Raw genomic sequence first — 14,246 nt, forward strand, 5'->3', positions numbered from 1 at the left:
GAAGAATGAATGTGTTGATTTTTAAATGAAGACATCAATAGTCCATATTTCCAAATTCAGTCCCAACCCCCTTTGATTTTTCTGGCTGGTACGGTGCAAATGGATTTTATAATACTCTTGTGGTTTTCTTTTATTAGAAAAATATACTGATCTGTACTGTTGAGCTAAATGACAATATCAAGGGTCATAAAAAAGATTTAGTATTTTGAACCTTTGCACCATTCAAGTTCCCAAAGTCATTCTTGGTGAGGATCAATTTCAATTATACTTTCACTGCTTATGTAACCAGGGTGGGGCAGAGTGAAGGAGGGGGCTGGGGTGGGGGAGGGGGGAACAGGGAAGGCCAAGGGCTCAGCAGAGGGTTCATGATAGTACTCTCTCCATGTGACCAGACTCATTACTGACAGCTGAGAGTTCCAAATCCAGGTGACTTTTTTCTTAAACAGTGTCCAGGGTAAAGGAAAGCCAGACTTTTATTTCTTTAATTAGCAGTGGAGTGTTGAGTATGGCAAATTTAGTTAAATAACTCAATGCAGAATCTCATTCTTCCAAGAGAGAAGTCCGGCTTGTTTATTCTGCCTCTGACCTGGAGTTGTCCCCTCTTATTTTGCGCTGGGAGAAGACAGATCACCCATGCTTTTGCTAACCACTCACTCAGCCCTGGGGACTGGTGTGCAGAAGACCCAGGGCCCAGCATGTACATGTGCCCACCCCAGGGTCCCCAGACTTCGTCTCTCTCCTTCCTTCCTTTGCTGGTGTTAAAACAACAGTGACAAAACTCAGTGGAGTAAATTCTCAGATCTAATGGCTTTATTAAGCAATTCATGAAGGGTAGCATCCCACCTAGCAGGTAGAGAGAGAACCCCAGGAGGTGCACCAAATGGCAGGTTTTTATAGGAAGGAGGGTGGGGCAAGATGGTATCAGGAAAAGAAAAGAAAGGACTGTTCCAGGAAAGGTCACTTTCCCTTATCATGCATGTGACAGAGCATCTCATTGGTGCTGACCAGAAAATTCCTGTCTGACCAGATAAGACTGTTTGTCTGGTGGAGGTTGAAACTGCAGTTAGGTTGGGTATTGATTGGACCCTCAGCTGGGTGACAAGGCTTAGCATAAGTAACTCCATTTAGAGCCGTGCTTTTCTTTTTGACGCTAGGGATAGATGCGTATTCTGAAATATAATTGCATTATCTTCAAATCATGATATACTTGGAATAAAATCCAAACCCCTTTACTGGGCTGTGTTCTCTACGGCCCTTCCCAAGTCCAGCTCAGCCTACTCGGACCAGCTCCCTCACTGCTTTTGTCCACATGGCTCCTCTCTTGGGTACCTTGGTATGCTTGGCTCTTTCCCAGGGTTTTTGCACAAGCTATTCTTTCCACCCAAAACAACTTTCCTCCCTTACTAGGCAAAACTCCCTCCTTCCTCTCCAAACAACCAGTCCTGACCCTTTTATCAGCCAAAGCCTCACCCTCACACGTGCTCCCTCACCACCTCAACTGCTGGCTTGCCACTGACCTCCATTTGTAGCACTGAACTCCATTCTGGCATTTTTAACACCTGTTTGCAAACCAAGACCCTCTACAGGGTTTGTACTTTGGGGAAAACATTGTAAGGGTTTAAATCACCAGTATTTATATTCCTGCTTCTTCTGCCTATGGAGCTGTAATAAACATGGGCAGCAAGGAGCTTTGAAAACTAGCTAGCCCATGCTCTCAGGATGGCAGAATTGAAGTTCTGACAGCTAGCAGAGCTGGGGTCTTGCCTTTCCTAGAGAAACGGGAGACACTGGGCAGGCATGAGGACTCTGGTGTCCTCATCATCACAAGGGCAGGTTCCCCAGGAAAAGAATTCCAATTCCACTCTAGTTCTAAGACAGATTCAAATCTGCAAATTCCATGCCACAGACAGAGCTATGGTCATCTTCTTCTGAAAACCTCTGTGAGTGTTACTGAGCACCCCCTATGGGCATACAAAGTTTCACGAAACCCTCATATGCTTCCTGTGAGTTGAGGAAAATAATTGCCTGGAAGACACTCTGAAGGAAACTTTGTAGGTAACCAGAAGTTTACTTGCTGTGGCCACTTGTCATAGGTCAAGGCAGTTCAGAGTTTGGGGTGCACTGCCGAAAAGTAGCATCCCTACCTGGGGGATCGCTTTCCCAGACAGTAATCAGATGGCAGGAAACTGTCACTAGCAGACAATCACACTGCAGCCCACACAGGCCAAGCATCCTGCACCCCCTTGCCCACTTATAACTTCCAGGAATGATATATTATGATTATTTCAGAACTTGGTGATTCTATGCCTCCATGGCGCTTTCTCAAGGCCAGAGTTTGTCTCTCTCGTAGTATCCCAGCTCCGAGAGGTGAACCATGCACTTGCTGAATGAGTAAATGGTGCCCAACGCCCAAGAATGCTATTCTGATAGCAGGAGCGGACATCAGGAACCTTCTCTCCAGCTCACTCAATGGTCATGACCCAGTGATGACCAGAATACAGCTCAGTGTTGCTCACTGGTTAATTATCTGATCTGCTAGATCATTCCCACCAACACATGAATGTTTTCTACAGCCTGGAGAGTCCTACTGAATCTCTGTGAGCCAAGGTTCTGCGGTGCTGGTAGCTGGCACCTGCCACAGGCAGCGAGCCTAGGGGGTGCTCTGGGCTCCCAGCTGCATCTGTGCTCGCACAGCAGGCTGGGCAGGGTCCCGCTATGTATATCAAGCATGAGTTCTAAATTACACTCCATTCTCCACAGCCCCAAGAGACCCCAGTCACCCAACCATGGTCTGCACTCTTGATTCAAGTTTTTATTTAAAGAAATTCTATTGATAAGCTTTTGCTATTTCTGCCTCAGTCTTCTGGAAAATGTACAAAACAGAAAATCACATATCTTCAAAGCTCTGGGGCCTTAAGTGATGGAGATAAGCAATAATCTCTCTTGTTCCATTCTTAATCAGCTGAATTAATTTGAATACTCCTTTTCATTTGGGCATGATGGTCATGAGCATTGCAAGTGTAACCATCTTCAACCCTTCTTAATAGCATAATGTTTGGGATTTTTCAAAAGAGAAAAAACTTTGGTGGGCTTCTTCTACATCATTCATATTCAGCACCTATTCTGATTCTTCCTCCTTTCTTCTTGTCTTTTGGAAATATCAGTGTCCTCTCTTTTTAGTGAATTTAAAGTCACCAAAAAATGTTGCATCTAAGATAATCTTTATCCTCAAACACATTTATCAAAATGAATGTGCTAAAGAGTCAATATTATACACAATAGAAAACATTAGCCCAGGGGGCACGTGGGTGGCTCAGTGGGTTAAAGCCTCTGCCTTTAGCTCAGGTCATGATCCCAGGGTCCTGGGATCAAGCCCCGCATCGGGCTCTCTGCTCAGCAGGGAGCCTGCTTCCTCCTCTCTGCCTGCCTCTCTGCCTACTTGTAATCTCTGTCTGTCAAATAAATAAATAAAATCTTTTTTAAAAAATTAGCTCAGAATACTTACTTCCTTTTCATTTTGTAGGTTCTTAGCTTAATAATTTTTGGTGTTTTCAGTTTATCACAGACCCTCAGCTTGAGCTCCATGTGGGCATATAAAAGACTAAACCTGAAAGTTCAGGTTAAAATTCTTATTTGGGAACCTACGTTAACTGGATTAACCGTTGACATTGCTCAAGTAAATTGGGTAAATACCATTCTGCCCCACCTCTCTGCCCCAGTCCCAGACATTTCTGTCTCTGTGTCTTCCTTAGGCTCTTCATTTTCTCATGTGTGAATTAACTTGCATGTATCCAGGACAGAGAGGACAAGATGGAAAGGGAGAATATAGAAGTTCAGCCCAAGTTGCTGCTCTGTTCCTCTGTGTGTTGGTGGGCTTGGGGGTGGGGGTGGGGTGGGGGGTTCCTCATGATTTAATTTGTGAGAAAGAATGGACAAACACTGAAAGGCAATGTCCTTTCAAAATGTTTGTGCTTCAGATAGCTTCCTGATTGTCAGCTGTAACTAGGGTAGAGGGATGGAAGAGCCCTTGGTGAGGGGGTCACAAACAGACCAGGCTCGGCCACTCACTGCTGACAAAAGCCAAAGGCAGAAAGAGGAGTAGTGGCGAAATAAGAAGGCATTTATTTCAGTGAGGCCAACACTGGGAGGACTGTAGACTAACATCTCAAGACCATCTCCAAAGTGCTGAAAACACATCCAGGTTTACATAAGGAAAACATGGAACAAAGGCTGGTGGTACGTGTAGGTGGAAAATAAAGGTCAGTTTGGTCATTGTCATGGGGTTGGTCATGGGGGCCTTCCTGGCTCAGGGAAGTCTTTACCACTTGAGGGAATAGTTTCAGTTCCCATAGAGGGGGCTTTACCCACAGGGTCTTTTGCCTGAGTTAAGAGATAAGCTAGAAAGAAGAAGTTAATCAATTAGGAAGTACAGACTGAGGTCAATATGGAGGAAACTGAGGTCTTCTTTTATATTTATATGTAAGAGATATGTGGAGTTACATGCAATATATATGGCTGTCTGGCATTTAATGGGGTAGATATGGCTATTTGGAATTTAATGGAGTATACATGGTATCTGGAATTTAATGGGGTGTAGGTGACTATCTGGAATTTAATTGCATATATTTGGCTATTTGGAGTTTAATGGGGTATACGTGGCTATCTGGAGTTTAATGGCATATATATGGCTGCCTGGGGTTTAATGGGTTATATGTGACCGTCTGGGGCTTTGTGGGGTATATGGTGGTGGGGTGTCAGGAGAAAGGAGAGAAAACAGATCTGGGGACTCAAAGCCTGCTGTAGGTGTAGGGGGAGAGGGAGAGGAGGACAGGAATGTGCATAGACATGTGAACATGTGTCGGAATGATGCAGGAGTATCCATGCCTGTGGCCAACTCAGTAGGGGGTCCTTGGGTGAACAAGACTTGATTAATGGAATTTTAATGCTAATTTAGTTTTTTGGTGCTCCAGTTGCCAAAGGCCTTGGTTGTTCTAATAGAAGCAAGTTTCCTTCTCTAAAAAGGAGAAAACGATGATTTTACAGATTCCAGCTGGTGTTTCTCAGGGTAGGAAGTCAAAAGCCAGGTGTGTGTGTGTCGGGGCGGGCTGCAGAGGGGGTTAACCTGTGCAGCGCAGCGCCGACATCTCAGTGCTGGGAGAGGCCTCTAGATGGTGCAGGTGAGTCCGCAGTGAGGGAAAGCCCCTCTTCAGGGACCCAGTTCGCACACTCGCAGACGGGACGGAGCAGTCAAGGAAGAGTTCCCGGACAGCCCTTTGGAGTAGAAGGAAAGTGGGGCCAGCCAAAGAGCAGTGCCTCGCCTCAGGCAGCTCTGCGGTCCTCCTGCGACGCTTGGCCACCTGCTGCTCAGAGCGCTGCCTGACGGCCATCTGGGAAACCTGGTGGCCCCGCACAGGTTCTGCCTGCCTTTCTCCACAGACCGTCTTCTGCTGGGATTAGAAACTGACCCGCCAGCAGGTCCAGGTAAGTCTCGGTCCTTCTCTTTGGGTTTCCTAAACTCTTTAGCTGTTGGAGACAGAGGTGTCATGGGCTGAGAAATGGCCTGAGTGCATTTTTGAAATGCACGTCATTTTTGGGTTGCGTTTGAACAAGCTTTACCAATTACTGTGCATCTGCACTACCAGTTCTAAGACCTGAGATTGTTCCTTTGTTTTCAGGAAAACATTAGAAACCCCACTTTGCTCCTGGTTGCACATTTGGTTAGTGAGTCGAATTCTCTGCGTGTTTAGCTGGCTTTAAGATTTTGGCTACCAAGTCCACAGGGGTCTCCGGAGAACATGAACAGTATGTTTCCGAGGTTTGCCCCGAGCCTGTCTCACGGGGAACACAGGCAGCTGCTGGGATTTAGCTGCATACCTGCGTCTCCCCTGAGTTACCTGCAGTGCGCTAAGAGACCTTCCCGGTGCAATTTTGTATCAAGTCTGAGACCCAATGTCTCAGATGTCTCTGTTTGGGGTGCACAGTGGGAGATGTATGTATTTCTGATGACTGAGGCATTTATTTATGGTCAAGAGGCTCTCCTGGGTGCTCTGACACACCAAGGAGGAGTTTGGGTCCTACACAGGAGCCTGCTCTGATTCCCTGACATCCTTTAGCAACCGCTCCTGAGCTGCGGGGGCGGGAGGGGTTAGGGCCCTGCAGAAGGGGATCACTGAGTGGGAGGGTGGCTGATGGCGGTCCAAGAGGGACAGTTAAAACAATAAGTGATGGGATAGCAGAGCAGAAGCCCATCAGCAGGGGCATTCCAGAGTTGGTGGGACGCAGGGTACAAGAAGGCTGGCGGGAAGGACAGACAGCAGAGGCTGACCCGCCTTCTCTGCTGTCCAGCTAGCCACTACTCTGTTCTGAGGTTGCATATCTGAGACACTCCCTAAGAATGAAACGGCAGCTAATTCAGAATATTAACAGGGTCAAAAGACATAATGGACTAAGGAGAAAGGAATCAATTCATATAGCTAAATAGAGACTATTCCTTGCCTGACTTGGTGCTCTGACATTTCAAAGGTAAAGCCATTTAAAGTTACTTTTTGACAAAGCCCACCAAAAAGAGAGTTACTCATCCAAGTTGGGATGTTCCCATTTGGCCTGGTGATTGCCCATGTGTCCACTTCCCCAGTGGAGGAGAAGACTGGGGGCCCTGCTCTGGGCTGGGTCAGCTTTCTCCCCATCCTTCCATGAGCCAGGCTGTACACAGGAATATTAATTTGTGATGGCACAGTGGAAGGGTAATCCTGGAAGCACATGCCTTGGGGAGGAAAAAGTAAATAGAATCTCCCTGAAATGTTTGGTTTTCACTCTCTGGCCACTACTTGATTTCTAAAAGTAAACAGAGTTTCATTTTGTTGAAGATACATATTTGCAAAGCTCAGAAGTGTCTGTCTTAAGCATCAGCATGTCCCCATAGCCAGCAGAGCACCTGCCACAGGAAGCAGCCCCATATTGGCTCGGGGAAGTGAAGACAGACCTGGCCTTACCTCCTATTTCACACCTTACAAACCAGATTGACTCTTTTCACTGGGGAGCATCCTCTTATCAAAGCTCCTTAGACCCCAGAAGACCACAGTTAGAAGCCAGGTCATTCGAGTCTCCTCTCTGTGTCCGGCTGAGTAAGTATTGTGGTCTCTAAAAAAATGAAATTCATTCTCGAGGAATTGCCCAGGAGCCCAGCTGCAAAGACTCAAGCAGATCTGAAATTCAAACACAAGCTATAAACAGGATGGCATGTGTGAAGCCAGCCTGGTGCTTCCGTGGCTCAGCCTCTCCCATCGCCTTCCTTCCCCAGGCCTGCTGAACATCCTGCCTGCACGCCTCCCAGCAACTTTCCTCCAGGGCCTGGTTTGCCCAATTATCCCAGAGGACACCTGCCTACTCTCCTCTTTGATGCTGTGTGAGGCTCTGCCTAGGTGATTCCACATCCCCCCCATAGTATCATTAATTAACTTACATTAAGCTCACTTAGCACATTAGGTCAATTAGGAAACTGAGGCCCCAGGCCTGTCTCAGAGAGGGCTGCCCATCCCAGCGGGTCACGCAATCCATCCTGAAGTCACATACCAGGGAAGGACTTTGATGCAATCTCCAATTATTATTTGCCAAAAGAGTGAAGAAGGGACGATACGCTAATTTCCCATCGCTTCACTTCTGCCCTACATTTCTAGACCATTTGCAAAAGTGTTTCCATGCATTTCTTCCCTATTTTCCAAACAAGGAAATGGAGCCTTAGAAAAGTTAAGTAGCCTGCCCAACCGCATATGGTCGATAATGACTGTGATGCCAACACTAACCCAGGGCATAATGTTGTGTAACTTGTAATTTGGAGGGGCGGGACTAGAACCTCTGTCCCCTGAGTCTGTGGTGGACACACTTGCCTCTGTAAGGACATGTGGCAAAGGTTCTGGGACAACCTTCCCAGATAAAACCTGATAAAACTGAGGGTAGCAAGAGCAAACTTCTGCTCTTTTTGGAGCTAGCCCTCACACCACACTGTTGGCTGGCCTCCCATCATTATCAGAGGCAGGACCAAGGAGGAAGTAGTCTAGGCTCCATTCTCTTGGGCTGTCCCCATGAAGGCTCAGTAGTAGAGGAGATCCTGGTGCAGGAAATACCAAGTTGCTCTTTGTATATAGTGCAAACAGTGTCGAATAAGGTGACTCCGTCCAGGAACTAAGAGAAATTGCAAATGGCTTTTAGGGTTCAGGCATCCCAATGATTTCTTGGCCTCTGTTAGTACAAATGAGACTGGACTCTAGTTTTTCACTGTTGTCTGTCGTGAGGTCATCAGAGAGAAGTGCCCAATGTGGGTAACCTGCATAATTAAAACCAAGAAAAAACTTTGCCCTGGGTCTTAGCATCAGAGTGGGCCACTCATTTGCTGGTAAATAAGGGATCCTACAACCCAAGGTGTCTTCAGTCCTTCCATAGGACATAGTGGGCACTCAGCAAAAGTGCTGTTGACCTTTGAACAATGAAGGTTTGAATTGTGCAGGCCCACTTATATGCAGACTTTTCTTTTTTATAAATACAACACAGTATTTATACAGTAAGTGTGTTTTTTCTTCCGTAGGATTTTCTTAATAACATTTCCTTTTCTCTAGCTTACTTTACTATAAGACTATGATGTATAATACATATAACATAAAAAATGTGCATTAATCAACTGTTTATGTTACTGGTAAAGCTTCTGGTCAACCATTAGTAGTTAATTTTTGGTGAATTGAAAGTTCTCCATGGAATTTTGATGGCTCAAGGGTTGGCCTTCCTAACACCCACATTGTTCAAGGGTCAGCTGTATGTCCATGAATGAATGAATAAGATCCTTCCAAGAAAGGCTACCAGTTGCTCCAATCACACAATGGGGAGCAAGGGGTGCCTAACGTCAAAGTGTACCCCAAGTCAACAAGCAAACCATTACCAGTAGGCAGAGCTACCCTCTCTGGGTACAGAAATGCGTGTTATTTCTCAAAGGGTAGGTGCCCCAGGTGTCAAACACACTGTTTGGCTACAAGGTGAAACAGACACAAGCTGGCAAGGCTGGAGGACCTATCTCCAGGTTCTGCCCAGGCCTCCCCCAGAAAGGCCCAGGAGTCTGTATGCACAGTTTCCCACATAACCTGGAGGCCTTTGTTTTCCATTCTGACAAATCAAATCACTGTGCAAAGCAGATGGGTGGTAATGAGCTTTACATAGGGAAAGGCCCTTATGTTGATATCCACAGCTGTACCACCCACCAAGCCAGTTACTTCCCAAGATGGGAAATCAGACTGTGCTCTGCACGTGGTTGGAAGGTGCCCTGGTGTGTGAGTCCCGACAGAATCAGCAGACAGAGCCAGAACAGCCACAGTGGTGTTGTCATTACTCATAGTAGCAGGACCTAAGGTGCATGGAAGCCAAGCTTAGCTGTGGTGTTTCTAGATCCTTTAAGAATGGCACTGTTAAATGATACCATCCAGTAGCTGTGTACAAGCAATTAAAAGGTGAGCCCAAATACTGAAATAAGATATTAGTCTCTTGAAAATAATAGGGAGATAATTCTGCCAACAACACAGTAATCCTGACAAAAGGTGCTTTCTTAGGAGATGAAGAAAGACATGCAGATCTAGACTACAGATGAGAAATGGCAGGCAGTGGGGCGGGGGGCAGTGTCAGAGTTTTGACAACTGTCAGACCATTACAAATCTTTTCTGTTGAAGTTTCCATCCTGCCATAGTTCTAATTCCGTATTTCTTAAATGCCAGGTACAGAAGAGAGAAGAAGGTAGAATTTCATGTTGGTTTTAATATATACATTCTTTCAGCGAATCTTTTCTGAGCACCTGCTTCATGGCAGGCACTTGATAGGGACACAGTGATGCAGTGTTACTGTGCCTGGGTGAGGACAGCAGATGTTCTGTTTTGTGGAACTTACATTCTAACGTGGAAAAAGAAGCCATAATACATTAATATGGATGGAGTTTTGGGTAAATCCAGGGCCATGAAGAAACAAGTAAGCAGGGGGAGCAGAGAGAAGGCCCTGGGGAAGGGGACCCCTTAACAAGATGTTATCTGGGTGAAACCCTAAGTGAAGTGAGGGAGAGAACCAAGGGGAGGCACTGGGGATGAACTCAAGATGTGCCAGCACCAGCAGGAAGTCAATGTGATGACAGCAGAGGAAAAGGTAGGAAGAACAGGAGATGAGAGAAGAGAGCCAGGAGTCAGAGGATGTCAGGCTAGAGGCTGTGGTAAGAAGTCGGGGCTTTCACTGAGGGAGGTGGGAAGGCAAAGAAAACCATGTATTAATTCGGGCTGAAGTATTCACACCCCATGCCATTTGGGGACCATCAGTGCCCACAGCACCCTAGGTGGGACATTGTGAAACCCACGCCCACGTGCCATGAGTCTGGTCTCCAGCTGTGCTCTTCTCGAGAGGGCTGGTCTGGCTCATGTATAGACCGAGGTAGGACAGATCCCTTTCAACCCAACATCTGCTCCCTTTGCAATTAACAAAGGACAGAGGGGCCCTTCCTGAGAAATTTTTAAAGATACTAACTTGAAACACGTGCTTACTTTTCTTTACAATCTCAAACTCGAAAGAAAACACTGAACATGGGCGCCTGGGTGGCTCAGTGGGTTAAGCCGCTGCCTTCGGCTCAGGTCATGATCTCAGGGTCCTGGGATGGAGCCCCGCATCGGGCTCTCTGCTCAGCAGGGAGCCTGCTTCCCTCTCTCTCTCTCTCTCTCTCTGCCTGCCTCTCCATCTACTTGTGATCTCTCTCTCTCTCTCTGTCAAATAAATAAATAAATAATCTTAAAAAAAAAAAAAAGAAGAAGAAGAAAAGAAAACACTGAACATTCCCATAGAGTCCCACATTGCCTCCTACCCTTTCGCACCCTCCCTGATCCTGGTGCAGCCAGCCCCAGGTCAGTTCCACTCACCCATTTCTCACTTGGAGAGATGAAGAGACACTTCCCAGCACTGGGAAAGATGGAGTTGGACGGGCAGAGCAGCTCTCATAGCGAAGCCCAGTGCCCTGACATCCAGTTAGGAAGCCTCCTCTCCCAGGATGCTGTGGAGGAACTAATTGAGAGGTCAATTTCACAGCCAGTTTGGCATGCCAGAGCTATTCTTGTCCATTGCACACAGCCCTAGGAGTTGGGGAGAACCCTAGCTGCTCGGCCCCATGCAGCAGCAGGTGGCTCGCCAGCACCTGGCAAATTTGAGTTCCTTCCAAGTAATAGGGCTGTGGAGAAGGATGAGGGTGAGAGGTCAGCCTAGAGGAAAGAGATCCCATTGCAGGGAAGCCCAGAGCACTGAGGGCACATGCATGGGTCATGAGGGAAGAGGTCGGGGTGGACTCAGGGGTGTGGCATTTGGCCAAGCTCCTGAAACTATGTACGGGGCAGGGGGTGGGGGGGCTAGACCGCAGAGGACGGTCAGATGGGATGCACACGTCTGCTGCTTTGGCTGATTTTGTTTACCCGGCAAATATGGTTTTATGGCTTAATATTTTGATTGAGGTTTTTTGTTCTTGCATAACAAATATTACCTCTGGCCCAGAAAAACTGTAATCCTTAAAAATCCTGGAATGCGCCACACTTGCTTAAAAGCACCTCAGAGGACTTTCAAGGTTCGTTTTCTTTAAGATTTAGTCCTTAATAACGGCTAGAAATGGCTGTTCCTAAACCCTCCTGTCCGTAATGAAGAAAATCCTTGAGAATGGACACTTTGGGGATGTGGCTGTTCAATGCTCCCCCCACCCCCCGCCACCTCCACAGAAAGCCGGCATCTCTACAGAGGAGGGGCTGGGCAGCTGGCTGGGTGGCACTGGTACATGGTACAGGGCGACTAGGCATGAGGGGATTTGCGGAGTGGTCTTCTGCTTGATGGATTCCTCCCTGGGTGATAAAGTCTTCAGTAAGTATCATTTAAGTTAGAAGACTTTAAAGCAATTCCGGCAGAACCCCTTTCAGGGTTTAGCTCATCCTTGCAGAGACTGGGGGAGAGAGACCCATCCACGCAGCAGACGTCTGATCTATCCCGGTGGCCTCTGGCAGAGACCAGCTCTGTTCCTACGACCACTGTGATGTGAGCAATTGCCTTGGTCCCCCTCCAGCACTCATTTAAGCAATTTCGCTCCTCATTTTATGGACAGAAGAAACCAAGACAGGGACATGCCAGTGACTTGGGACGCTTGGTTTTGAGTCAAGTCTGCAAACCAAGAGACCCAGTTTCCGCCACCATCGCTGCCAGTCAGTTTCCAACGTGAGTTTTCCACATGAAATTCATTATCCAAACAGACCACACACAGCTCTCTGACTTGACTTCTACAATTGGCGTGTGTGAGGGAAGAGGCGCTTCAGAATATTATTACCCTGATGATTATCACAGTTGTTGCTTTTGAAGGCAAATATTTATTTTGTGAGGATTGCAAAACTAAGAATAGTAGAATGTGGGGCTCCTCCTTATGTTTACAGAATAAACAGAACTGAGACACCGACAAATGCTATGTCCCCTGTTCTCGGAGCACCCAGCTATTCACCTCCTGCTTATAAAAAAAAAAAATGAAATAAAAGCAGGGGCCTCTGGAAAAGCAGGTATCTGTCGGGCTGAGCATCCTTCTGCCCACCCCACGGGGCTCCAGTCAGGAGGATGCAGGCTCTCTGCGGGTGCAGTGGCTGATGGGTTTGGGGGACATCTGTCCTGTTCACCCCGGTGGCCTGAACAACACTTCTCCAGGGTCTCCCTGGAGGTTTTCCTTGTGAAATTAGAGCGGCCACTGCATTTGCCATAGAATACCAGGCTGCAGATTTTGCTAGAGGTTTTGTAAGAAGAGCTAAAAGAAATGGAAGACCTGGCCCCTGTTCTTAGGGCACACAGTACCGAAAGGAAGAAGTAGGACAAACAGCCTATTCACACAAACAGAAAGACAGATTGATGTAAGAAATAGAAAAAAAACAGCACTGACCACGCTGCCTTGCATCATTCAGTGTAGGTCTCTGGTGTTGGGCTGCGTGCTGCTCTCTGAGGCAGGAGCACAGCTCCGTGGGGAGCATCCCAGAGCCTGTAGCACCGGGGATGTACCTGCCTCACACATAGTAGACACTCAGTTAATGTTTATATAAACCAGCCTTTATGAACACTTACTACTTTCACATTTGCATTTTATTTAATCTGTGTAACAATCCTGGAAGTTCGAAATTATCATCAAGGTGTCACAAATGTGTAGGAGAGGTGAGGTGACTTGCCCCGGAGCTCCCTCCTGGTAAGTGGCAGCATTTCAGCTGAGGTTCACAGACATCAACTTAGTGTCTTTTCCATGGGTTCCTTCAGAGATCAGGTCTGGGGTAGGTTGCTGCAAATTAGATTGAAATTTAACTTTATATCATAATCCTTTCAGGGGTGGGGCATGATTTTTCTTTGTCTAGATGTCTAGGGTTCTAGACATCTCTGAGTTCCCCAGATCTCTTTTTTGGCAGGGGAGAGAGAGAGTGGTGGGGAGGGACAGAGAGAAGAGAGAGAGAATCCCAAGCAGGCTTCACGCCTAGCATGGAGCCTGAGCCAAGGCTCGATCTCATGACCCTGAGATCATGACTTGAGTTGAAATCAAGAGTCAGTCACTCAGGGGGTGCCTGGGTGGCTCAGTGGATTAAGCCTCTGCCTTTGGCTCAGGTCATGATCTCAGGGTTCTGGGATTGAGCCCCACATCGGGCTCTCTGCTCAGCAGGGAGGCTGCTTTCCCCTCTCTCTCTGCCTACTTGTGGTCTCTGTCTGTCAAATAAATAAATAAAATCTTAAAAAAAAAAAAAAAAGAGGGTCAGTCACTCAATGACTGAGCCACCCAGGTGCCCCTCCCCAAATCCTTTGCAGTAGCCCTGTGTATATGTTATTTAGGGCAGCAGGATGCTGGGAACTGAGCAGAAAACAGAACCTCTCTTTCCATCCCCCAAGAGCAAGAGTAAACAAGGCAGCCAATGTCCTCACAATGGCAATGTTAGAACTGCACAAGACCCAAGACAAGTCAGATCCCACATCAACTTCAGAGGCCTTTCTTCCCTGATATTGGGCTGGACATGTCCTGTTGGGGTCAGACAGCAGTGGGCACACCATGGGAGGTGGACATAGCCACAGGAGGTGGCATGACTCAAGAAAGGATGCCGAGGCCAGGGGCTATGTGGAAGTGTGGGTCAGAGTGAGAGGGAGACATGGGCCCAAGTCCTGGCTCCTCCATGGGCTAATGATGAGATGGGACTGGT

General features: G+C 47.2%; 1 protein-coding gene across 1 annotated transcript in view; it reads left to right on the plus strand.

The window, feature by feature from the left end:
• Nucleotides 1-5,180: 5,180 nt before the first annotated feature.
• Nucleotides 5,181-14,246, plus strand: part of EDAR (ectodysplasin A receptor) — a 90,755-nt gene continuing 81,689 nt past the window's right edge. Inside the window, exon 1 of the mRNA XM_013062388.2 lies at nucleotides 5,181-5,481. The gene's annotated coding sequence lies outside the window, so the exon portion shown is untranslated. The remainder of the gene's footprint in view (nucleotides 5,482-14,246) is intronic.

The sequence above is a fragment of the Mustela putorius genome, unplaced genomic scaffold, assembly GCF_011764305.1.
Source record: "Mustela putorius furo isolate JIRA1106 unplaced genomic scaffold, ASM1176430v1.1 tig00000224_pilon_pilon_pilon, whole genome shotgun sequence".
NCBI lineage: Eukaryota > Metazoa > Chordata > Mammalia > Carnivora > Mustelidae > Mustela > Mustela putorius.